This window comes from Equus asinus, chromosome 2 (genome assembly GCF_041296235.1).
Source record: "Equus asinus isolate D_3611 breed Donkey chromosome 2, EquAss-T2T_v2, whole genome shotgun sequence".
NCBI lineage: Eukaryota > Metazoa > Chordata > Mammalia > Perissodactyla > Equidae > Equus > Equus asinus.
This window is the reverse complement of record NC_091791.1, coordinates 67,778,766-67,803,695: the sequence shown is the minus strand read 5'-3', so window position 1 is coordinate 67,803,695 and position 24,930 is coordinate 67,778,766.

The following is a 24,930-nucleotide window of genomic DNA, read 5'->3' as shown; positions in this document are numbered from 1 at the left end:
ATGCTTTGGGGACTATCTCTGTCTTTGGAAACAATTCAGCACTTTGTGCCTTGAAGCTCTAGGGCAATGTAGCACACCCACAGCAGAAGTTCTACTTCAGCCAGATCAGGCCTGCAAAGAAACTGCGTTTCACAGCCCTTTGTAAGGGATGTTCCCGGTAGGCTGTAAGAGCCCAATGCAGAACGAGTTGTTTCTTAGCTTCCCAAAGAGCTGGAAGCAAGATGCTTTGGGGACTATCTCTGTCTTTGGAAACAATTCAGCACTTTGTGCCTTGAAGCTCTAGGGCAATGTAGCACACCCACAGCAGAAGTTCTACTTCAGCCAGATCAGGCCTGCAAAGAAACTGCGTTTCACAGCCCTTTGTAAGGGATGTTCCCGGTAGGCTGTAAGAGCCCAATGCAGAGCGAGTTGTTTCTTAGCTTCCCAAAGAGCTGGAAGCAAGATGCTTTGGGGACTATCTCTGTCTTTGGAAACAATTCAGCACTTTGTGCCTTGAAGCTCTAGGACAATGTAGCACACCCACAGCAGAAGTTCTACTTCAGCCAGATCAGGCCGGCAAAGAAACTGCGTTTCACAGCCCTTTGTAAGGGATGTTCCCGGTAGGCTGTAAGAGCCCAATGCAGAACGAGTTGTTTCTTAGCTTCCCAAAGAGCTGGAAGCAAGATGCTTTGGGGACTATCTCTGTCTTTGGAAACAATTCAGCACTTTGTGCCTTGAAGCTCTAGGGCAATGTAGCACACCCACAGCAGAAGTTCTACTTCAGCCAGATCAGGCCTGCAAAGAAACTGCGTTTCACAGCCCTTTGTAAGGGATGTTCCCGGTAGGCTGTAAGAGCCCAATGCAGAACGAGTTGTTTCTTAGCTTCCCAAAGAGCTGGAAGCAAGATGCTTTGGGGACTATCTCTGTCTTTGGAAACAATTCAGCACTTTGTGCCTTGAAGCTCTAGGGCAATGTAGCACACCCACAGCAGAAGTTCTACTTCAGCCAGATCAGGCCTGCAAAGAAACTGCGTTTCACAGCCCTTTGTAAGGGATGTTCCCGGTAGGCTGTAAGAGCCCAATGCAGAACGAGTTGTTTCTTAGCTTCCCAAAGAGCTGGAAGCAAGATGCTTTGGGGACTATCTCTGTCTTTGGAAACAATTCAGCACTTTGTGCCTTGAAGCTCTAGGGCAATGTAGCACACCCACAGCAGAAGTTCTACTTCAGCCAGATCAGGCCTGCAAAGAAACTGCGTTTCACAGCCCTTTGTAAGGGATGTTCCCGGTAGGCTGTAAGAGCCCAATGCAGAACGAGTTGTTTCTTAGCTTCCCAAAGAGCTGGAAGCAAGATGCTTTGGGGACTATCTCTGTCTTTGGAAACAATTCAGCACTTTGTGCCTTGAAGCTCTAGGGCAATGTAGCACACCCACAGCAGAAGTTCTACTTCAGCCAGATCAGGCCTGCAAAGAAACTGCGTTTCACAGCCCTTTGTAAGGGATGTTCCCGGTAGGCTGTAAGAGCCCAATGCAGAACGAGTTGTTTCTTAGCTTCCCAAAGAGCTGGAAGCAAGATGCTTTGGGGACTATCTCTGTCTTTGGAAACAATTCAGCACTTTGTGCCTTGAAGCTCTAGGGCAATGTAGCACACCCACAGCAGAAGTTCTACTTCAGCCAGATCAGGCCTGCAAAGAAACTGCGTTTCACAGCCCTTTGTAAGGGATGTTCCCGGTAGGCTGTAAGAGCCCAATGCAGAGCGAGTTGTTTCTTAGCTTCCCAAAGAGCTGGAAGCAAGATGCTTTGGGGACTATCTCTGTCTTTGGAAACAATTCAGCACTTTGTGCCTTGAAGCTCTAGGGCAATGTAGCACACCCACAGCAGAAGTTCTACTTCAGCCAGATCAGGCCGGCAAAGAAACTGCGTTTCACAGCCCTTTGTAAGGGATGTTCCCGGTAGGCTGTAAGAGCCCAATGCAGAACGAGTTGTTTCTTAGCTTCCCAAAGAGCTGGAAGCAAGATGCTTTGGGGACTATCTCTGTCTTTGGAAACAATTCAGCACTTTGTGCCTTGAAGCTCTAGGGCAATGTAGCACACCCACAGCAGAAGTTCTACTTCAGCCAGATCAGGCCTGCAAAGAAACTGCGTTTCACAGCCCTTTGTAAGGGATGTTCCCGGTAGGCTGTAAGAGCCCAATGCAGAACGAGTTGTTTCTTAGCTTCCCAAAGAGCTGGAAGCAAGATGCTTTGGGGACTATCTCTGTCTTTGGAAACAATTCAGCACTTTGTGCCTTGAAGCTCTAGGGCAATGTAGCACACCCACAGCAGAAGTTCTACTTCAGCCAGATCAGGCCTGCAAAGAAACTGCGTTTCACAGCCCTTTGTAAGGGATGTTCCCGGTAGGCTGTAAGAGCCCAATGCAGAACGAGTTGTTTCTTAGCTTCCCAAAGAGCTGGAAGCAAGATGCTTTGGGGACTCTCTCTGTCTTTGGAAACAATTCAGCACTTTGTGCCTTGAAGCTCTAGGGCAATGTAGCACACCCACAGCAGAAGTTCTACTTCAGCCAGATCAGGCCTGCAAAGAAACTGCGTTTCACAGCCCTTTGTAAGGGATGTTCCCGGTAGGCTGTAAGAGCCCAATGCAGAGCGAGTTGTTTCTTAGCTTCCCAAAGAGCTGGAAGCAAGATGCTTTGGGGACTATCTCTGTCTTTGGAAACAATTCAGCACTTTGTGCCTTGAAGCTCTAGGGCAATGTAGCACACCCACAGCAGAAGTTCTACTTCAGCCAGATCAGGCCTGCAAAGAAACTGCGTTTCACAGCCCTTTGTAAGGGATGTTCCCGGTAGGCTGTAAGAGCCCAATGCAGAACGAGTTGTTTCTTAGCTTCCCAAAGAGCTGGAAGCAAGATGCTTTGGGGACTCTCTCTGTCTTTGGAAACAATTCAGCACTTTGTGCCTTGAAGCTCTAGGGCAATGTAGCACACCCACAGCAGAAGTTCTACTTCAGCCAGATCAGGCCTGCAAAGAAACTGCGTTTCACAGCCCTTTGTAAGGGATGTTCCCGGTAGGCTGTAAGAGCCCAATGCAGAACGAGTTGTTTCTTAGCTTCCCAAAGAGCTGGAAGCAAGATGCTTTGGGGACTATCTCTGTCTTTGGAAACAATTCAGCACTTTGTGCCTTGAAGCTCTAGGGCAATGTAGCACACCCACAGCAGAAGTTCTACTTCAGCCAGATCAGGCCTGCAAAGAAACTGCGTTTCACAGCCCTTTGTAAGGGATGTTCCCGGTAGGCTGTAAGAGCCCAATGCAGAACGAGTTGTTTCTTAGCTTCCCAAAGAGCTGGAAGCAAGATGCTTTGGGGACTATCTCTGTCTTTGGAAACAATTCAGCACTTTGTGCCTTGAAGCTCTAGGGCAATGTAGCACACCCAGAGCAGAAGTTCTACTTCAGCCAGATCAGGCCTGCAAAGAAACTGCGTTTCACAGCCCTTTGTAAGGGATGTTCCCGGTAGGCTGTAAGAGCCCAATGCAGAGCGAGTTGTTTCTTAGCTTCCCAAAGAGCTGGAAGCAAGATGCTTTGGGGCCTATCTCTGTCTTTGGAAACAATTCAGCAGTTTGTGCCTTGAAGCTCTAGGGCAATGTAGCACACCCACAGCAGAAGTTCTACTTCAGCCAGATCAGGCCTGCAAAGAAACTGCGTTTCACAGCCCTTTGTAAGGGATGTTCCCGGTAGGCTGTAAGAGCCCAATGCAGAACGAGTTGTTTCTTAGCTTCCCAAAGAGCTGGAAGCAAGATGCTTTGGGGACTATCTCTGTCTTTGGAAACAATTCAGCACTTTGTGCCTTGAAGCTCTAGGGCAATGTAGCACACCCAGAGCAGAAGTTCTACTTCAGCCAGATCAGGCCTGCAAAGAAACTGCGTTTCACAGCCCTTTGTAAGGGATGTTCCCGGTAGGCTGTAAGAGCCCAATGCAGAGCGAGTTGTTTCTTAGCTTCCCAAAGAGCTGGAAGCAAGATGCTTTGGGGACTATCTCTGTCTTTGGAAACAATTCAGCACTTTGTGCCTTGAAGCTCTAGGGCAATGTAGCACACCCAGAGCAGAAGTTCTACTTCAGCCAGATCAGGCCTGCAAAGAAACTGCGTTTCACAGCCCTTTGTAAGGGATGTTCCCGGTAGGCTGTAAGAGCCCAATGCAGAACGAGTTGTTTCTTAGCTTCCCAAAGAGCTGGAAGCAAGATGCTTTGGGGACTATCTCTGTCTTTGGAAACAATTCAGCACTTTGTGCCTTGAAGCTCTAGGGCAATGTAGCACACCCACAGCAGAAGTTCTACTTCAGCCAGATCAGGCCTGCAAAGAAACTGCGTTTCACAGCCCTTTGTAAGGGATGTTCCCGGTAGGCTGTAAGAGCCCAATGCAGAGCGAGTTGTTTCTTAGCTTCCCAAAGAGCTGGAAGCAAGATGCTTTGGGGACTATCTCTGTCTTTGGAAACAATTCAGCACTTTGTGCCTTGAAGCTCTAGGGCAATGTAGCACACCCAGAGCAGAAGTTCTACTGCAGCCAGATCAGGCCTGCAAAGAAACTGCGTTTCACAGCCCTTTGTAAGGGATGTTCCCGGTAGGCTGTAAGAGCCCAATGCAGAGCGAGTTGTTTCTTAGCTTCCCAAAGAGCTGGAAGCAAGATGCTTTGGGGCCTATCTCTGTCTTTGGAAACAATTCAGCAGTTTGTGCCTTGAAGCTCTAGGGCAATGTAGCACACCCACAGCAGAAGTTCTACTTCAGCCAGATCAGGCCTGCAAAGAAACTGCGTTTCACAGCCCTTTGTAAGGGATGTTCCCGGTAGGCTGTAAGAGCCCAATGCAGAACGAGTTGTTTCTTAGCTTCCCAAAGAGCTGGAAGCAAGATGCTTTGGGGATTCTCTCTGTCTTTGGAAACAATTCAGCACTTTGTGCCTTGAAGCTCTAGGGCAATGTAGCACACCCACAGCAGAAGTTCTACTTCAGCCAGATCAGGCCTGCAAAGAAACTGCGTTTCACAGCCCTTTGTAAGTGTTGTTCCCGGTAGGCTGTAAGAGCCCAATGCAGAACGAGTTGTTTCTTAGCTTCCCAAAGAGCTGGAAGCAAGATGCTTTGGGGACTATCTCTGTCTTTGGAAACAATTCAGCACTTTGTGCCTTGAAGCTCTAGGGCAATGGAGCACACCCACAGCAGAAGTTCTACTTCAGCCAGATCAGGCCTGCAAAGAAACTGCGTTTCACAGCCCTTTGTAAGGGATGTTCCAGGTAGGCTGTAAGAGCCCAATGCAGAGCGAGTTGTTTCTTAGCTTCCCAAAGAGCTGGAAGCAAGATGCTTTGGGGACTATCTCTGTCTTTGGAAACAATTCAGCAGTTTGTGCCTTGAAGCTCTAGGGCAATGTAGCACACCCACAGCAGAAGTTCTACTTCAGCCAGATCAGGCCTGCAAAGAAACTGCGTTTCACAGCCCTTTGTAAGGGATGTTCCCGGTAGGCTGTAAGAGCCCAATGCAGAACGAGTTGTTTCTTAGCTTACCAAAGAGCTGGAAGCAAGATGCTTTGTGGACTATCTCTGTCTTTGGAAACAATTCAGCACTTTGTGCTTTGAAGCTCTAGGGCAATGTAGCACACCCACAGCAGAAGTTCTACTTCAGCCAGATCAGGCCTGCCAAGAAATTGCGTTCAACAGGACTTTGTAAGAGATGTTCCCCATAGGCTGTAAGAACACTGTGCAGAGCGAGTTGTTTCATAGCTTCCCATAGAGCTGGAAGCAAGATGCTTTGGGGCCTATCTCTGTCTTTGGAAACAATTCAGCAGTTTGTGCCTTGAAGCTCTAGAGCAATGTAGCACACCCAGAGCAGAAGTTCTACTTCAGCCAGATCAGGCCTGCAAAGAAACTGCGTTTCACAGCCCTTTGTAAGGGATGTTCCCGGTAGGCTGTAAGAGCCCAATGCAGAACGAGTTGTTTCTTAGCTTCCCAAAGAGCTGGAAGCAAGATGCTTTGGGGACTATCTCTGTCTTTGGAAACAATTCAGCACTTTGTGCCTTGAAGCTCTAGGGCAATGTAGCACACCCACAGCAGAAGTTCTACTTCAGCCAGATCAGGCCTGCAAAGAAACTGCGTTTCACAGCCCTTTGTAAGGGATGTTCCCGGTAGGCTGTAAGAGCCCAATGCAGAACGAGTTGTTTCTTAGCTTCCCAAAGAGCTGGAAGCAAGATGCTTTGGGGACTATCTCTGTCTTTGGAAACAATTCAGCACTTTGTGCCTTGAAGCTCTAGGGCAATGTAGCACACCCAGAGCAGAAGTTCTACTTCAGCCAGATCAGGCCTGCAAAGAAACTGCGTTTCACAGCCCTTTGTAAGGGATGTTCCCGGTAGGCTGTAAGAGCCCAATGCAGAGCGAGTTGTTTCTTAGCTTCCCAAAGAGCTGGAAGCAAGATGCTTTGGGGACTATCTCTGTTTTTGGAAACAATTCAGCACTTTGTGCCTTGAAGCTCTAGGGCAATGTAGCACACCCACAGCAGAAGTTCTACTTCAGCCAGATCAGGCCTGCAAAGAAACTGCGTTTCACAGCCCTTTGTAAGGGATGTTCCCGGTAGGCTGTAAGAGCCCAATGCAGAACGAGTTGTTTCTTAGCTTCCCAAAGAGCTGGAAGCAAGATGCTTTGGGGACTATCTCTGTCTTTGGAAACAATTCAGCACTTTGTGCCTTGAAGCTCTAGGGCAATGTAGCACACCCAGAGCAGAAGTTCTACTGCAGCCAGATCAGGCCTGCAAAGAAACTGCGTTTCACAGCCCTTTGTAAGGGATGTTCCCGGTAGGCTGTAAGAGCCCAATGCAGAGCGAGTTGTTTCTTAGCTTCCCAAAGAGCTGGAAGCAAGATGCTTTGGGGCCTATCTCTGTCTTTGGAAACAATTCAGCAGTTTGTGCCTTGAAGCTCTAGGGCAATGTAGCACACCCACAGCAGAAGTTCTACTTCAGCCAGATCAGGCCTGCAAAGAAACTGCGTTTCACAGCCCTTTGTAAGGGATGTTCCCGGTAGGCTGTAAGAGCCCAATGCAGAACGAGTTGTTTCTTAGCTTCCCAAAGAGCTGGAAGCAAGATGCTTTGTGGACTCTCTCTGTCTTTGGAAACAATTCAGCACTTTGTGCCTTGAAGCTCTAGGGCAATGTAGCACACCCACAGCAGAAGTTCTACTTCAGCCAGATCAGGCCTGCAAAGAAACTGCGTTTCACAGCCCTTTGTAAGTGATGTTCCCGGTAGGCTGTAAGAGCACAATGCAGAACGAGTTGTTTCTTAGCTTCCCAAAGAGCTGGAAGCAAGATGCTTTGGGGACTATCTCTGTCTTTGGAAACAATTCAGCACTTTGTGCCTTGAAGCTCTAGGGCAATGTAGCACACCCACAGCAGAAGTTCTACTTCAGCCAGATCAGGCCTGCAATGAAACTGCGTTTCACAGCCCTTTGTAAGGGATGTTCCCGGTAGGCTGTAAGAGCCCAATGCAGAACGAGTTGTTTCTTAGCTTCCCAAAGAGCTGGAAGCAAGATGCTTTGGGGACTATCTCTGTCTTTGGAAACAATTCAGCACTTTGTGCCTTGAAGCTCTAGGGCAATGTAGCACACCCACAGCAGAAGTTCTACTTCAGCCAGAACAGGCCTGCCAAGAAATTGCGTTCAACAGGACTTTGTAAGAGATGTTCCCCATAGGCTGTAAGAACACTGTGCAGAGCGAGTTGTTTCATAGCTTCCCATAGAGCTGGAAGCAAGATGCTTTGGGGCCTATCTCTGTCTTTGGAAACAATTCAGCAGTTTGTGCCTTGAAGCTCTAGAGCAATGTAGCACACCCAGAGCAGAAGTTCTACTTCAGCCAGATCAGGCCTGCAAAGAAACTGCGTTTCAAGCCCTTTGTAAGGGATGTTCCCGGTAGGCTGTAAGAGCCCAATGCAGAACGAGTTGTTTCTTAGCTTCCCAAAGAGCTGGAAGCAAGATGCTTTGGGGACTATCTCTGTCTTTGGAAACAATTCAGCACTTTGTGCCTTGAAGCTCTAGGGCAATGTAGCACACCCACAGCAGAAGTTCTACTTCAGCCAGATCAGGCCTGCAAAGAAACTGCGTTTCACAGCCCTTTGTAAGGGATGTTCCCGGTAGGCTGTAAGAGCCCAATGCAGAACGAGTTGTTTCTTAGCTTCCCAAAGAGCTGGAAGCAAGATGCTTTGGGGACTATCTCTGTCTTTGGAAACAATTCAGCACTTTGTCCCTAGAAGCTCTAGGGCAATGTAGCACACCCACAGCAGAAGTTCTACTTCAGCCAGATCAGGCCTGCAAAGAAACTGCGTTTCACAGCCCTTTGTAAGGGATGTTCCCGGTAGGCTGTAAGAGCCCAATGCAGAACGAGTTGTTTCTTAGCTTCCCAAAGAGCTGGAAGCAAGATGCTTTGGGGACTATCTCTGTCTTTGGAAACAATTCAGCACTTTGTGCCTTGAAGCTCCAGGGTAATGTAGCACACCCAGAGCAGAAGTTCTACTTCAGCCAGATCAGGCCTGCAAAGAAACTGCGTTTCACAGCCCTTTGTAAGGGATGTTCCCGGTAGGCTGTAAGAGCCCAATGCAGAACGAGTTGTTTCTTAGCTTCCCAAAGAGCTGGAAGCAAGATGCTTTGGGGACTATCTCTGTCTTTGGAAACAATTCAGCACTTTGTGCCTTGAAGCTCTAGGGCAATGTAGCACACCCACAGCAGAAGTTCTACTTCAGCCAGATCAGGCCTGCAAAGAAACTGCGTTTCACAGCCCTTTGTAAGGGATGTTCCCGGTAGGCTGTAAGAGCCCAATGCAGAACGAGTTGTTTCTTAGCTTCCCAAAGAGCTGGAAGCAAGATGCTTTGGGGACTATCTCTGTCTTTGGAAACAATTCAGCACTTTGTGCCTTGAAGCTCTAGGGCAATGTAGCACACCCACAGCAGAAGTTCTACTTCAGCCAGATCAGGCCTGCAAAGAAACTGCGTTTCACAGCCCTTTGTAAGGGATGTTCCCGGTAGGCTGTAAGAGCCCAATGCAGAACGAGTTGTTTCTTAGCTTCCCAAAGAGCTGGAAGCAAGATGCTTTGGGGACTATCTCTGTCTTTGGAAACAATTCAGCACTTTGTCCCTAGAAGCTCTAGGGCAATGTAGCACACCCACAGCAGAAGTTCTACTTCAGCCAGATCAGGCCTGCAAAGAAACTGCGTTTCACAGCCCTTTGTAAGGGATGTTCCCGGTAGGCTGTAAGAGCCCAATGCAGAACGAGTTGTTTCTTAGCTTCCCAAAGAGCTGGAAGCAAGATGCTTTGGGGACTATCTCTGTCTTTGGAAACAATTCAGCACTTTGTGCCTTGAAGCTCCAGGGTAATGTAGCACACCCAGAGCAGAAGTTCTACTTCAGCCAGATCAGGCCTGCAAAGAAACTGCGTTTCACAGCCCTTTGTAAGGGATGTTCCCGGTAGGCTGTAAGAGCCCAATGCAGAACGAGTTGTTTCTTAGCTTCCCAAAGAGCTGGAAGCAAGATGCTTTGGGGACTATCTCTGTCTTTGGAAACAATTCAGCACTTTGTGCCTTGAAGCTCTAGGGCAATGTAGCACACCCACAGCAGAAGTTCTACTTCAGCCAGATCAGGCCTGCAAAGAAACTGCGTTTCACAGCCCTTTGTAAGGGATGTTCCCGGTAGGCTGTAAGAGCCCAATGCAGAACGAGTTGTTTCTTAGCTTCCCAAAGAGCTGGAAGCAAGATGCTTTGGGGACTATCTCTGTCTTTGGAAACAATTCAGCACTTTGTGCCTTGAAGCTCTAGGGCAATGTAGCACACCCACAGCAGAAGTTCTACTTCAGCCAGAACAGGCCTGCCAAGAAATTGCGTTCAACAGGACTTTGTAAGAGATGTTCCCCATAGGCTGTAAGAACACTGTGCAGAGCGAGTTGTTTCATAGCTTCCCATAGAGCTGGAAGCAAGATGCTTTGGGGCCTATCTCTGTCTTTGGAAACAATTCAGCAGTTTGTGCCTTGAAGCTCTAGAGCAATGTAGCACACCCAGAGCAGAAGTTCTACTTCAGCCAGATCAGGCCTGCAAAGAAACTGCGTTTCAAGCCCTTTGTAAGGGATGTTCCCGGTAGGCTGTAAGAGCCCAATGCAGAACGAGTTGTTTCTTAGCTTCCCAAAGAGCTGGAAGCAAGATGCTTTGGGGACTATCTCTGTCTTTGGAAACAATTCAGCACTTTGTGCCTTGAAGCTCTAGGGCAATGTAGCACACCCACAGCAGAAGTTCTACTTCAGCCAGATCAGGCCTGCAAAGAAACTGCGTTTCACAGCCCTTTGTAAGGGATGTTCCCGGTAGGCTGTAAGAGCCCAATGCAGAACGAGTTGTTTCTTAGCTTCCCAAAGAGCTGGAAGCAAGATGCTTTGGGGACTATCTCTGTCTTTGGAAACAATTCAGCACTTTGTCCCTAGAAGCTCTAGGGCAATGTAGCACACCCACAGCAGAAGTTCTACTTCAGCCAGATCAGGCCTGCAAAGAAACTGCGTTTCACAGCCCTTTGTAAGGGATGTTCCCGGTAGGCTGTAAGAGCCCAATGCAGAACGAGTTGTTTCTTAGCTTCCCAAAGAGCTGGAAGCAAGATGCTTTGGGGACTATCTCTGTCTTTGGAAACAATTCAGCACTTTGTGCCTTGAAGCTCTAGGGCAATGTAGCACACCCACAGCAGAAGTTCTACTTCAGCCAGATCAGGCCTGCAAAGAAACTGCGTTTCACAGCCCTTTGTAAGGGATGTTCCCGGTAGGCTGTAAGAGCCCAATGCAGAACGAGTTGTTTCTTAGCTTCCCAAAGAGCTGGAAGCAAGATGCTTTGGGGACTATCTCTGTCTTTGGAAACAATTCAGCACTTTGTGCCTTGAAGCTCCAGGGTAATGTAGCACACCCAGAGCAGAAGTTCTACTTCAGCCAGATCAGGCCTGCAAAGAAACTGCGTTTCACAGCCCTTTGTAAGGGATGTTCCCGGTAGGCTGTAAGAGCCCAATGCAGAACGAGTTGTTTCTTAGCTTCCCAAAGAGCTGGAAGCAAGATGCTTTGGGGACTATCTCTGTCTTTGGAAACAGTTCAGCACTTTGTGCCTTGAAGCTCTAGGGCAATGTAGCACACCCACAGCAGAAGTTCTACTTCAGCCAGATCAGGCCTGCCAAGAAACTGCGTTCAACAGGACTTTGTAAGAGATGTTCCCCATAGGCTGTAAGAACACTGTGCAGAGCGAGTTGTTTCATAGCTTCACATAGAGCTGGAAGCAAGATTCTTTGGGGCCTATCTCTGTCTTTGGAAACAATTCAGCAGTTTGTGCCTTGAAGCTCTAGAGCAATGTAGCACACCCAGAGCAGAAGTTCTACTTCAGCCAGATCAGGCCTGCAAAGAAACTGCGTTTCACAGCCCTTTGTAAGGGATGTTCCCGGTAGGCTGTAAGAGCCCAATGCAGAGCGAGTTGTTTCTTAGCTTCCCAAAGAGCTGGAAGCAAGATGCTTTGGGGACTATCTCTGTCTTTGGAAACAATTCAGCACTTTGTGCCTTGAAGCTCTAGGGCAATGTAGCACACCCACAGCAGAAGTTCTACTTCAGCCAGATCAGGCCTGCAAAGAAACTGCGTTTCACAGCCCTTTGTAAGGGATGTTCCCGGTAGGCTGTAAGAGCCCAATGCAGAGCGAGTTGTTTCTTAGCTTCCCAAAGAGCTGGAAGCAAGATGCTTTGGGGACTATCTCTGTCTTTGGAAACAATTCAGCACTTTGTGCCTTGAAGCTCTAGGGCAATGTAGCACATCCAGAGCAGAAGTTCTACTTCAGCCAATCAGGCCTGCAAAGAAACTGCGTTTCACAGCCCTTTGTAAGGGATGTTCCCGGTAGGCTGTAAGAGCCCAATGCAGAGCGAGTTGTTTCTTAGCTTCCCAAAGAGCTGGAAGCAAGATGCTTTGGGGACTATCTCTGTCTTTGGAAACAATTCAGCACTTTGTGCCTTGAAGCTCTAGGGCAATGTAGCACACCCACAGCAGAAGTTCTACTTCAGCCAGATCAGGCCGGCAAAGAAACTGCGTTTCACAGCCCTTTGTAAGGGATGTTCCCGGTAGGCTGTAAGAGCCCAATGCAGAACGAGTTGTTTCTTAGCTTCCCAAAGAGCTGGAAGCAAGATGCTTTGGGGACTATCTCTGTCTTTGGAAACAATTCAGCACTTTGTGCCTTGAAGCTCTAGGGCAATGTAGCACACCCACAGCAGAAGTTCTACTTCAGCCAGATCAGGCCTGCAAAGAAACTGCGTTTCACAGCCCTTTGTAAGGGATGTTCCCGGTAGGCTGTAAGAGCCCAATGCAGAACGAGTTGTTTCTTAGCTTCCCAAAGAGCTGGAAGCAAGATGCTTTGGGGACTATCTCTGTCTTTGGAAACAATTCAGCACTTTGTGCCTTGAAGCTCTAGGGCAATGTAGCACACCCACAGCAGAAGTTCTACTTCAGCCAGATCAGGCCTGCAAAGAAACTGCGTTTCACAGCCCTTTGTAAGGGATGTTCCCGGTAGGCTGTAAGAGCCCAATGCACAGCGAGTTGTTTCTTAGCTTCCCAAAGAGCTGGAAGCAAGATGCTTTGGGGACTATCTCTGTCTTTGGAAACAATTCAGCACTTTGTGCCTTGAAGCTCTAGGGCAATGTAGCACACCCACAGCAGAAGTTCTACTTCAGCCAGATCAGGCCTGCAAAGAAACTGCGTTTCACAGCCCTTTGTAAGGGATGTTCCCGGTAGGCTGTAAGAGCCCAATGCAGAACGAGTTGTTTCTTAGCTTCCCAAAGAGCTGGAAGCAAGATGCTTTGTGGACTATCTCTGTCTTTGGAAACAATTCAGCACTTTGTGCCTTGAAGCTCTAGGGCAATGTAGCACACCCAGAGCAGAAGTTCTACTTCAGCCAGATCAGGCCTGCAAAGAAACTGCGTTTCACAGCCCTTTGTAAGGGATGTTCCCGGTAGGCTGTAAGAGCCCAATGCAGAGCGAGTTGTTTCTTAGCTTCCCAAAGAGCTGGAAGCAAGATGCTTTGGGGACTATCTCTGTCTTTGGAAACAATTCAGCACTTTGTGCCTTGAAGCTCTAGGGCAATGGAGCACACCCAGAGCAGAAGTTCTACTGCAGCCAGATCAGGCCTGCAAAGAAACTGCGTTTCACAGCCCTTTGTAAGGGATGTTCCCGGTAGGCTGTAAGAGCCCAATGCAGAACGAGTTGTTTCTTAGCTTCCCAAAGAGCTGGAAGCAAGATGCTTTGGGGACTATCTCTGTCTTTGGAAACAATTCAGCACTTTGTGCCTTGAAGCTCTAGGGCAATGTAGCACACCCACAGCAGAAGTTCTACTTCAGCCAGAACAGGCCTGCCAAGAAATTGCGTTCAACAGGACTTTGTAAGAGATGTTCCCCATAGGCTGTAAGAACACTGTGCAGAGCAAGTTGTTTCATAGCTTCCCATAGAGCTGGAAGCAAGATGCTTTGGGGCCTATCTCTGTCTTTGGAAACAATACAGCAGTTTGTGCCTTGAAGCTCTAGAGCAATGTAGCACACCCAGAGCAGAAGTTCTACTTCAGCCAGATCAGGCCTGCAAAGAAACTGCGTTTCAAGCCCTTTGTAAGGGATGTTCCCGGTAGGCTGTAAGAGCCCAATGCAGAGCGAGTTGTTTCTTAGCTTCCCAAAGAGCTGGAAGCAAGATGCTTTGGGGACTATCTCTGTCTTTGGAAACAATTCAGCACTTTGTGCCTTGAAGCTCTAGGGCAATGTAGCACACCCACAGCAGAAGTTCTACTTCAGCCAGATCAGGCCTGCAAAGAAACTGCGTTTCACAGCCCTTTGTAAGGGATGTTCCCGGTAGGCTGTAAGAGCCCAATGCAGAGCGAGTTGTTTCTTAGCTTCCCAAAGAGCTGGAAGCAAGATGCTTTGGGGACTATCTCTGTCTTTGGAAACAATTCAGCACTTTGTGCCTTGAAGCTCTAGGGCAATGTAGCACACCCACAGCAGAAGTTCTACTTCAGCCAGATCAGGCCTGCAAAGAAACTGCGTTTCACAGCCCTTTGTAAGGGATGTTCCCGGTAGGCTGTAAGAGCCCAATGCAGAGCGAGTTGTTTCTTAGCTTCCCAAAGAGCTGGAAGCAAGATGCTTTGGGGACTATCTCTGTCTTTGGAAACAATTCAGCACTTTGTGCCTTGAAGCTCTAGGGCAATGGAGCACACCCACAGCAGAAGTTCTACTTCAGCCAGATCAGGCCGGCAAAGAAACTGCGTTTCACAGCCCTTTGTAAGGGATGTTCCCGGTAGGCTGTAAGAGCCCAATGCAGAACGAGTTGTTTCTTAGCTTCCCAAAGAGCTGGAAGCAAGATGCTTTGGGGACTATCTCTGTCTTTGGAAACAATTCAGCACTTTGTGCCTTGAAGCTCTAGGGCAATGTAGCACACCCACAGCAGAAGTTCTACTTCAGCCAGATAAGGCCTGCAAAGAAACTGCATTTCACAGCCCTTTGTAAGGGATGTTCCCGGTAGGCTGTAAGAGCCCAATGCACAGCGAGTTGTTTCTTAGCTTCCCAAAGAGCTGGAAGCAAGATGCTTTGGGGACTATCTCTGTCTTTGGAAACAATTCAGCACTTTGTGCCTTGAAGCTCTAGGGCAATGTAGCACACCCACAGCAGAAGTTCTACTTCAGCCAGATCAGGCCTGCAAAGAAACTGCGTTTCACAGCCCTTTGTAAGGGATGTTCCCGGTAGGCTGTAAGAGCCCAATGCAGAACGAGTTGTTTCTTAGCTTCCCAAAGAGCTGGAAGCAAGATGCTTTGTGGACTATCTCTGTCTTTGGAAACAATTCAGCACTTTGTGCCTTGAAGCTCTAGGGCAATGTAGCACACCCAGAGCAGAAGTTCTACTTCAGCCAGATCAGGCCTGCAAAGAAACTGCGTTTCACAGCCCTTTGTAAGGGATGTTCCCGGTAGGCTGTAAGAGCCCAATGCAGAGCGAGTTGTTTCTTAGCTTCCCAAAGAGCTGGAAGCAAGATGCTTTGGGGACTATCTCTGTCTTTGGAAACAATTCAGCACTTTGTGCCTTGAAGCTCTAGGGCAATGTAGCACACCCAGAGCAGAAGTTCTACTGCAGCCAGATCAGGCCTGCAAAGAAACTGCGTTTCACAGCCCTTTGTAAGGGATGTTCCCGGTAGGCTGTAAGAGCCCAATGCAGAACGAGTTGTTTCTTAGCTTCCCAAAGAGCTGGAAGCAAGATGCTTTGGGGCCTATCTCTGTCTTTGGAAACAATTCAGCAGTTTGTGCCTTGAAGCTCTAGGGCAATGTAGCACACCCACAGCAGAAGTTCTACTTCAGCCAGATCAGGCCTGCAAAGAAACTGCGTTTCACAGCCCTTTGTAAGTGTTGTTCCCGGTAGGCTGTAAGAGCCCAATGCAGAACGAGTTGTTTCTTAGCTTCCCAAAGAGCTGGAAGCAAGATGCTTTGGGGACTATCTCTGTCTTTGGAAACAATTCAGCACTTTGTGCCTTGAAGCTCTAGGGCAATGGAGCACACCCACAGCAGAAGTTCTACTTCAGCCAGATCAGGCCTGCAAAGAAACTGCGTTTCACAGCCCTTTGTAAGGGATGTTCCCGGTAGGCTGTAAGAGCCCAATGCAGAACGAGTTGTTTCTTAGCTTCCCAAAGAGCTGGAAGCAAGATGCTTTGGGGACTATCTCTGTCTTTGGAAACAATTCAGCACTTTGTGCCTTGAAGCTCTAGGGCAATGTAGCACACCCACAGCAGAAGTTCTACTTCAGCCAGATCAGGCCTGCAAAGAAACTGCGTTTCACAGCCCTTTGTAAGGGATGTTCCCGGTAGGCTGTAAGAGCCCAATGCAGAACGAGTTGTTTCTTAGCTTCCCAAAGAGCTGGAAGCAAGATGCTTTGGGGACTATCTCTGTCTTTGGAAACAATTCAGCACTTTGTGCCTTGAAGCTCTAGGGCAATGTAGCACACCCACAGCAGAAGTTCTACTTCAGCCAGATCAGGCCTGCAAAGAAACTGCGTTTCACAGCCCTTTGTAAGGGATGTTCCCGGTAGGCTGTAAGAGCCCAATGCAGAGCGAGTTGTTTCTTAGCTTCCCAAAGAGCTGGAAGCAAGATGCTTTGGGGACTATCTCTGTCTTTGGAAACAATTCAGCACTTTGTGCCTTGAAGCTCTAGGGCAATGTAGCACACCCACAGCAGAAGTTCTACTTCAGCCAGATCAGGCCTGCAAAGAAACTGCATTTCACAGCCCTTTGTAAGGGATGTTCCCGGTAGGCTGTAAGAGCCCAATGCAGAACGAGTTGTTTCTTAGCTTCCCAAAGAGCTGGAAGCAAGATGCTTTGGGGACTATCTCTGTCTTTGGAAACAATTCAGCACTTTGTGCCTTGAAGCTCTAGGGCAATGTAGCACACCCACAGCAGAAGTTCTACTTCAGCCAGATCAGGCCTGCAAAGAAACTGCGTTTCACAGCCCTTTGTAAGGGATGTTCCCGGTAGGCTGTAAGAGCCCAATGCACAGCGAGTTGTTTCTTAGCTTCCCAAAGAGCTGGAAGCAAGATGCTTTGTGGACTATCTCTGTCTTTGGAAACAATTCAGCACTTTGTGCCTTGAAGCTCTAGGGCAATGTAGCACACCCACAGCAGAAGTTCTACTTCAGCCAGATCAGGCCTGCAAAGAAACTGCGTTTCACAGCCCTTTGTAAGGGATGTTCCCGGTAGGCTGTAAGAGCCCAACGCAGAACGAGTTGTTTCTTAGCTTCCCAAAGAGCTGGAAGCAAGATGCTTTGTGGACTATCTCTGTCTTTGGAAACAATTCAGCACTTTGTGCCTTGAAGCTCTAGGGCAATGTAGCACACCCAGAGCAGAAGTTCTACTTCAGCCAGATCAGGCCTGCAAAGAAACTGCGTTTCACAGCCCTTTGTAAGGGATGTTCCCGGTAGGCTGTAAGAGCCCAATGCAGAGCGAGTTGTTTCTTAGCTTCCCAAAGAGCTGGAAGCAAGATGCTTTGGGGACTATCTCTGTCTTTGGAAACAATTCAGCACTTTGTGCCTTGAAGCTCTAGGGCAATGTAGCACACCCAGAGCAGAAGTTCTACTGCAGCCAGATCAGGCCTGCAAAGAAACTGCGTTTCACAGCCCTTTGTAAGGGATGTTCCCGGTAGGCTGTAAGAGCCCAATGCAGAGCGAGTTGTTTCTTAGCTTCCCAAAGAGCTGGAAGCAAGATGCTTTGGGGCCTATCTCTGTCTTTGGAAACAATTCAGCAGTTTGTGCCTTGAAGCTCTAGGGCAATGTAGCACACCCACAGCAGAAGTTCTACTTCAGCCACATCAGGCCTGCAAAGAAAATGCGTTTCACAGCCCTTTGTAAGTGTTGTTCCCGGTAGGCTGTAAGAGCCCAATGCAGAACGAGTTGTTTCTTAGCTTCCCAAAGAGCTGGAAGCAAGATGCTTTGGGGACTATCTCTGTCTTTGGAAACAATTCAGCACTTTGTGCCTTGAAGCTCTAGGGCAATGGAGCACACCCACAGCAGAAGTTCTACTTCAGCCAGATCAGGCCTGCAAAGAAACTGCGTTTCACAGCCCTTTGTAAGGGATGTTCCCGGTAGGCTGTAAGAGCCCAATGCAGAGCGAGTTGTTTCTTAGCTTCCCAAAGAGCTGGAAGCAAGATGCTTTGGGGACTATCTCTGTCTTTGGAAACAATTCAGCAGTTTGTGCCTTGAAGCTCTAGGGCAATGTAGCAGACCCACAGCAGAAGTTCTACTTCAGCCAGATCAGGCCTGCAAAGAAACTGCGATTCACAGCCCTTTGTAAGGGATGTTCCCGGTAGGCTGTAAGAGCCCAATGCAGAACGAGTTGTTTCTTAGCTTACCAAAGAGCTGGAAGCAAGATGCTTTGTGGACTATCTCTGTCTTTGGAAACAATTCAGCACTTTGTGCTTTGAAGCTCTAGGGCAATGTAGCACACCCACAGCAGAAGTTCTACTTCAGCCAGATCAGGCCTGCCAAGAAATTGCGTTCAACAGGACTTTGTAAGAGATGTTCCCCATAGGCTGTAAGAACACTGTGCAGAGCGAGTTGTTTCATAGCTTCCCATAGAGCTGGAAGCAAGATGCTTTGGGGCCTATCTCTGTCTTTGGAAACAATTCAGCAGTTTGTGCCTTGAAGCTCTAGAGCAATGTAGCACACCCAGAGCAGAAGTTCTACTTCAGCCAGATCAGGCCTGCAAAGAAACTGCGTTTCACAGCCCTTTGTAAGGGATGTTCCCGGTAGGCTGTAAGAGCCCAATGCAGAACGAGTTGTTTCTTAGCTTCCCAAAGAGCTGGAAGCAAGATGCTTTGGGGACTATCTCTGTCTTTGGAAACAATTCAGCACTTTGTGCCTTGAAGCTCTAGGGCAATGTAGCACACCCACAGCAGAAGTTCTACTTCAGCCAGATCAGGCCTGCAAAGAAACTGCGTTTCACAGCCCTTTGTAAGGGATGTTCCCGGTAGGCTGTAAGAGCCCAATGCAGAACGAGTTGTTTCTTAGCTTCCCAAAGAGCTGGAAGCAAGATGCTTTGGGGACTATCTCTGTCTTTGGAAACAATTCAGCACTTTGTGCCTTGAAGCTCTAGGGCAATGTAGCACACCCAGAGCAGAAGTTCTACTGCAGCCAGATCAGGCCTGCAAAGAAACTGCGTTTCACAGCCCTTTGTAAGGGATGTTCCCGGTAGGCTGTAAGAGCCCAATGCAGAGCGAGTTGTTTCTTAGCTTCCCAAAGAGCTGGAAGCAAGATGCTTTGGGGCCTATCTCTGTCTTTGGAAACAATTCAGCAGTTTGTGCCTTGAAGCTCTAGGGCAATGTAGCACACCCACAGCAGAAGTTCTACTTCAGCCAGATCAGGCCTGCAAAGAAACTGCGTTTCACAGCCCTTTGTAAGGGATGTTCCCGGTAGGCTGTAAGAGCCCAATGCAGAACGAGTTGTTTCTTAGCTTCCCAAAGAGCTGGAAGCAAGATGCTTTGTGGACTCTCTGTCTTTGGAAACAATTCAGCACTTTGTGCCTTGAAGCTCTAGGGCAATGTAGCACACCCACAGCAGAAGTTCTACTTCAGCCAGATCAGGCCTGCAAAGAAACTGCGTTTCACAGCCCTTTGTAAGTGATGTTCCCGGTAGGCTGTAAGAGCACAATGCAGAACGAGTTGTTTCTTAGCTTCCCAAAGAGCTGGAAGCAAGATGCTTTGGGGACTATCTCTGTCTTTGGAAACAATTCAGCACTTTGTGCCTTGAAGCTCTAGGGCAATGTAGCACACCCACAGCAGAAGTTCTACTTCAGCCAGATCAGGCCTGCAAAGAAACTGCGTTTCACAGCCCTTTGTAAGGGATGTTCCCGGTAGGCTGTAAGAGCCCAATGCAGAACGAGTTGTTTCTTAGCTTCCCAAAGAACTGGAAGCAAGATGCTTTGGGGACTATCTCTGTCTTTGGAAACAATTCAGCACTTTGTGCCTTGAAGCTCTAGGGCAATGTAGCACACCCACAGCAGAAGTTCTACTTCAGCCAGAACAGGCCTGCCAAGAAATTGCGTTCAACAGGACTTTGTAAGAGATGTTCCCCATAGGCTGTAAGAACACTGTGCAGAGCGAGTTGTTTCATAGCTTCCCATAGAGCTGGAAGCAAGATGCTTTGGGGCCTATCTCTGTCTTTGGAAACAATTCAGCAGTTTGTGCCTTGAAGCTCTAGAGCAATGTAGCACACCCAGAGCAGAAGTTCTACTTCAGCCAGATCAGGCCTGCAAAGAAACTGCGTTTCAAGCCCTTTGTAAGGGATGTTCCCGGTAGGCTGTAAGAGCCCAATGCAGAACGAGTTGTTTCTTAGCTTCCCAAAGAGCTGGAAGCAAGATGCTTTGGGGACTATCTCTGTCTTTGGAAACAATTCAGCACTTTGTGCCTTGAAGCTCTAGGGCAATGTAGCACACCCACAGCAGAAGTTCTACTTCAGCCAGATCAGGCCTGCAAAGAAACTGCGTTTCACAGCCCTTTGTAAGGGATGTTCCCGGTAGGCTGTAAGAGCCCAATGCAGAACGAGTTGTTTCTTAGCTTCCCAAAGAGCTGGAAGCAAGATGCTTTGGGGACTATCTCTGTCTTTGGAAACAATTCAGCACTTTGTGCCTTGAAGCTCCAGGGCAATGTAGCACACCCAGAGCAGAAGTTCTACTTCAGCCAGATCAGGCCTGCAAAGAAACTGCGTTTCACAGCCCTTTGTAAGGGATGTTCCCGGTAGGCTGTAAGAGCCCAATGCAGAACGAGTTGTTTCTTAGCTTCCCAAAGAGCTGGAAGCAAGATGCTTTGGGGACTATCTCTGTCTTTGGAAACAATTCAGCACTTTGTGCCTTGAAGCTCTAGGGCAATGTAGCACACCCACAGCAGAAGTTCTACTTCAGCCAGATCAGGCCTGCAAAGAAACTGCGTTTCACAGCCCTTTGTAAGGGATGTTCCCGGTAGGCTGTAAGAGCCCAATGCAGAACGAGTTGTTTCTTAGCTTCCCAAAGAGCTGGAAGCAAGATGCTTTGGGGACTATCTCTGTCTTTGGAAACAATTCAGCACTTTGTGCCTTGAAGCTCTAGGGCAATGTAGCACACCCACAGCAGAAGTTCTACTTCAGCCAGATCAGGCCTGCCAAGAAACTGCGTTCAACAGGACTTTGTAAGAGATGTTCCCCATAGGCTGTAAGAACACTGTGCAGAGCGAGTTGTTTCATAGCTTCACATAGAGCTGGAAGCAAGATTCTTTGGGGCCTATCTCTGTCTTTGGAAACAATTCAGCAGTTTGTGCCTTGAAGCTCTAGAGCAATGTAGCACACCCAGAGCAGAAGTTCTACTTCAGCCAGATCAGGCCTGCAAAGAAACTGCGTTTCACAGCCCTTTGTAAGGGATGTTCCCGGTAGGCTGTAAGAGCCCAATGCAGAGCGAGTTGTTTCTTAGCTTCCCAAAGAGCTGGAAGCAAGATGCTTTGGGGACTATCTCTGTCTTTGGAAACAATTCAGCACTTTGTGCCTTGAAGCTCTAGGGCAATGTAGCACACCCACAGCAGAAGTTCTACTTCAGCCAGATCAGGCCTGCAAAGAAACTGCGTTTCACAGCCCTTTGTAAGGGATGTTCCCGGTAGGCTGTAAGAGCCCAATGCAGAACGAGTTGTTTCTTAGCTTCCCAAAGAGCTGGAAGCAAGATGCTTTGTGGACTATCTCTGTCTTTGGAAACAATTCAGCACTTTGTGCCTTGAAGCTCTAGGGCAATGTAGCACACCCAGAGCAGAAGTTCTACTTCAGCCAGATCAGGCCTGCAAAGAAACTGCGTTTCACAGCCCTTTGTAAGGGATGTTCCCGGTAGGCTGTAAGAGCCCAATGCAGAGCGAGTTGTTTCTTAGCTTCCCAAAGAGCTGGAAGCAAGATGCTTTGGGGACTATCTCTGTCTTTGGAAACAATTCAGCACTTTGTGCCTTGAAGCTCTAGGGCAATGTAGCACACCCAGAGCAGAAGTTCTACTGCAGCCAGATCAGGCCTGCAAAGAAACTGCGTTTCACAGCCCTTTGTAAGGGATGTTCCCGGTAGGCTGTAAGAGCCCAATGCAGAACGAGTTGTTTCTTAGCTTCCCAAAGAGCTGGAAGCAAGATGCTTTGGGGCCTATCTCTGTCTTTGGAAACAATTCAGCAGTTTGTGCCTTGAAGCTCTAGGGCAATGTAGCACACCCACAGCAGAAGTTCTACTTCAGCCAGATCAGGCCTGCAAAGAAACTGCGTTTCACAGCCCTTTGTAAGTGTTGTTCCCGGTAGGCTGTAAGAGCCCAATGCAGAACGAGTTGTTTCTTAGCTTCCCAAAGAGCTGGAAGCAAGATGCTTTGGGGACTATCTCTGTCTTTGGAAACAATTCAGCACTTTGTGCCTTGAAGCTCTAGGGCAATGGAGCACACCCACAGCAGAAGTTCTACTTCAGCCAGATCAGGCCTGCAAAGAAACTGCGTTTCACAGCCCTTTGTAAGGGATGTTCCCGGTAGGCTGTAAGAGCCCAATGCAGAACGAGTTGTTTCTTAGCTTCCCAAAGAGCTGGAAGCAAGATGCTTTGGGGACTATCTCTGTCTTTGGAAACAATTCAGCACTTTGTGCCTTGAAGCTCTAGGGCAATGTAGCACACCCACAGCAGAAGTTCTACTTCAGCCAGATCAGGCCTGCAAAGAAACTGCGTTTCACAGCCCTTTGTAAGGGATGTTCCCGGTAGGCTGTAAGAGCCCAATGCAGAACGAGTTGTTTCTTAGCTTCCCAAAGAGCTGGAAGCAAGATGCTTTGGGGACTATCTCTGTCTTTGGAAACAATTCAGCACTTTGTGCCTTGAAGCTCTAGGGCAATGTAGCACACCCACAGCAGAAGTTCTACTTCAGCCAGATCAGGCCTGCAAAGAAACTGCGTTTCACAGCCCTTTGTAAGGGATGTTCCCGGTAGGCTGTAAGAGCCCAATGCAGAGCGAGTTGTTTCTTAGCTTCCCAAAGAGCTGGAAGCAAGATGCTTTGGGGACTATCTCTGTCTTTGGAAACAATTCAGCACTTTGTGCCTTGAAGCTCTAGGGCAATGTAGCACACCCACAGCAGAAGTTCTACTTCAGCCAGATCAGGCCTGCAAAGAAACTGCATTTCACAGCCCTTTGTAAGGGATGTTCCCGGTAGGCTGTAAGAGCCCAATGCAGAACGAGTTGTTTCTTAGCTTCCCAAAGAGCTGGAAGCAAGATGCTTTGGGGACTATCTCTGTCTTTGGAAACAATTCAGCACTTTGTGCCTTGAAGCTCTAGGGCAATGTAGCACACCCACAGCAGAAGTTCTACTTCAGCCAGATCAGGCCTGCAAAGAAACTGCGTTTCACAGCCCTTTGTAAGGGATGTTCCCGGTAGGCTGTAAGAGCCCAATGCACAGCGAGTTGTTTCTTAGCTTCCCAAAGAGCTGGAAGCAAGATGCTTTGTGGACTATCTCTGTCTTTGGAAACAATTCAGCACTTTGTGCCTTGAAGCTCTAGGGCAATGTAGCACACCCACAGCAGAAGTTCTACTTCAGCCAGATCAGGCCTGCAAAGAAACTGCGTTTCACAGCCCTTTGTAAGGGATGTTCCCGGTAGGCTGTAAGAGCCCAACGCAGAACGAGTTGTTTCTTAGCTTCCCAAAGAGCTGGAAGCAAGATGCTTTGTGGACTATCTCTGTCTTTGGAAACAATTCAGCACTTTGTGCCTTGAAGCTCTAGGGCAATGTAGCACACCCAGAGCAGAAGTTCTACTTCAGCCAGATCAGGCCTGCAAAGAAACTGCGTTTCACAGCCCTTTGTAAGGGATGTTCCCGGTAGGCTGTAAGAGCCCAATGCAGAGCGAGTTGTTTCTTAGCTTCCCAAAGAGCTGGAAGCAAGATGCTTTGGGGACTATCTCTGTCTTTGGAAACAATTCAGCAGTTTGTGCCTTGAAGCTCTAGGGCAATGTAGCAGACCCACAGCAGAAGTTCTACTTCAGCCAGATCAGGCCTGCAAAGAAACTGCGATTCACAGCCCTTTGTAAGGGATGTTCCCGGTAGGCTGTAAGAGCCCAATGCAGAACGAGTTGTTTCTTAGCTTACCAAAGAGCTGGAAGCAAGATGCTTTGTGGACTATCTCTGTCTTTGGAAACAATTCAGCACTTTGTGCTTTGAAGCTCTAGGGCAATGTAGCACACCCACAGCAGAAGTTCTACTTCAGCCAGATCAGGCCTGCCAAGAAATTGCGTTCAACAGGACTTTGTAAGAGATGTTCCCCATAGGCTGTAAGAACACTGTGCAGAGCGAGTTGTTTCATAGCTTCCCATAGAGCTGGAAGCAAGATGCTTTGGGGCCTATCTCTGTCTTTGGAAACAATTCAGCAGTTTGTGCCTTGAAGCTCTAGAGCAATGTAGCACACCCAGAGCAGAAGTTCTACTTCAGCCAGATCAGGCCTGCAAAGAAACTGCGTTTCACAGCCCTTTGTAAGGGATGTTCCCGGTAGGCTGTAAGAGCCCAATGCAGAACGAGTTGTTTCTTAGCTTCCCAAAGAGCTGGAAGCAAGATGCTTTGGGGACTATCTCTGTCTTTGGAAACAATTCAGCACTTTGTGCCTTGAAGCTCTAGGGCAATGTAGCACACCCACAGCAGAAGTTCTACTTCAGCCAGATCAGGCCTGCAAAGAAACTGCGTTTCACAGCCCTTTGTAAGGGATGTTCCCGGTAGGCTGTAAGAGCCCAATGCAGAACGAGTTGTTTCTTAGCTTCCCAAAGAGCTGGAAGCAAGATGCTTTGGGGACTATCTCTGTCTTTGGAAACAATTCAGCACTTTGTGCCTTGAAGCTCTAGGGCAATGTAGCACACCCAGAGCAGAAGTTCTACTGCAGCCAGATCAGGCCTGCAAAGAAACTGCGTTTCACAGCCCTTTGTAAGGGATGTTCCCGGTAGGCTGTAAGAGCCCAATGCAGAGCGAGTTGTTTCTTAGCTTCCCAAAGAGCTGGAAGCAAGATGCTTTGGGGCCTATCTCTGTCTTTGGAAACAATTCAGCAGTTTGTGCCTTGAAGCTCTAGGGCAATGTAGCACACCCACAGCAGAAGTTCTACTTCAGCCAGATCAGGCCTGCAAAGAAACTGCGTTTCACAGCCCTTTGTAAGGGATGTTCCCGGTAGGCTGTAAGAGCCCAATGCAGAACGAGTTGTTTCTTAGCTTCCCAAAGAGCTGGAAGCAAGATGCTTTGTGGACTCTCTGTCTTTGGAAACAATTCAGCACTTTGTGCCTTGAAGCTCTAGGGCAATGTAGCACACCCACAGCAGAAGTTCTACTTCAGCCAGATCAGGCCTGCAAAGAAACTGCGTTTCACAGCCCTTTGTAAGTGATGTTCCCGGTAGGCTGTAAGAGCACAATGCAGAACGAG